Source organism: Geospiza fortis, unplaced genomic scaffold (genome assembly GCF_000277835.1).
Source record: "Geospiza fortis unplaced genomic scaffold, GeoFor_1.0 scaffold145, whole genome shotgun sequence".
Taxonomy (NCBI): domain Eukaryota; kingdom Metazoa; phylum Chordata; class Aves; order Passeriformes; family Thraupidae; genus Geospiza; species Geospiza fortis.
The window spans coordinates 3281575-3282986 of NW_005054362.1; positions in this window are offsets into that span (position 1 = coordinate 3281575).

Genomic DNA, 1412 nt, shown 5'->3' on the forward strand with positions numbered 1-1412 from the left:
CCTCCCCCCGGCCGGGGCCGGCCCCGCCGCCTCCTCCCCACCTCGCCCCGACGGGTCCCCGAGCCAGGCCCCCTTCCATCCCCAGCAGCCCCGCTCCGACATTTCCCATTTCCGCAGCCTTTTTCCTCCAGGCTGCCCGCACTCCGTCCCTCCGAAACAGGACAGGCCGGATGGAGTTTAAACCTTTTTTTTTTTCTCAATGTTTTTAAACTTTCCCCCATCACACGAAACAACAAGCAGAGAGCCAGGAGAGTCGCGAATTGAAATTGTGACTCTGTCGATCCCAGAGAGAGCTGCTGAGCACGGAGACAGATTAGTCCCATGAAGTCGGTGGAGGTCCAGGGATCAATGTGGGCTGCAAGATCCAGGAATCGGGCCTGGATTAATCTGCCTCCTTTTATAAGCTCGCGTTTTGTCACAGCCTCTTCATGTTCAGGGTTCCCCTCAATCTCTCAAACACAAGCTGGTTTGGGAAGTTCTCAGAAAAAGCCGTGAAAAGCACCTGGGACCCATCTCTGTGGCACCTCTGCTGGGACAAACTGGAAATATTCCTAATTTTCTCCAAGGAAGAAACATCTCCAGCTCTTCAATTCTAAATCCCAAAGGTATTTCTTTCTTTGAAAGGATTTCTTTCTAGAGAGTGCTTAAATATTTTCCTGCAAATGAAATATTTCCTAGCACCTCATCCCAAAGCATACATCCCTGTTCTCCTTCCCAGGGTGATGGGGAATGAGCACAGGTGACACCTTCCTGGAGCTCCCAATCCCCCATCCCAAAACAGCGACTTACAGAGCTCTGGAGTGGGACAGCAAAGGCACAGCCCTGGACCCATGGCAGGAAGGTTTAGCCTGGGGCTTCCCAGTTAATTTGGACATTTTGGTTTCAGCTGAGTCCAGTAAACAGCAATCAGGTAATGGGGAAGAGCTGCACCTGAGAGCTCATCAGATCCAGCCCCTTTTGGGTGAGGACTGTGGGGTTTAGGGAGCAAACCCCCACCACGAGGGGTGTGAGCAGAAAATCCCTGCGTTTCCCTGTGGCCTGAGCTCTGCTGGGGACCAGGTCCTGATGCTCCAAGGAAAATTGATGTGTTGTTGTCAAAGTCAGCCTGACCTGGAGCTGAACACAACAACAGCCCTGACACATCCCAAGCAAACCAGGAACAGGCAAAAATGACCTCTGTGGAAAACCAGCTTTTCCACAGCTGGGTGGCAAGGACAGACTTCACCTTGGAGAAACCAGAGAAAGACCCCAGTGCCTCGAGGGTACCCAACATGAGAGTACCCCAGACCTCACCATGCTTTCCAGGGCACAGGACAGGGATTGAAGAGAATTTGGATTTACCACAATTTCCTGCTACCTGTTGTGGAGACCTCTGGCACAGCCCAGTGCCCCTCCCCACCCAATCCATTCTG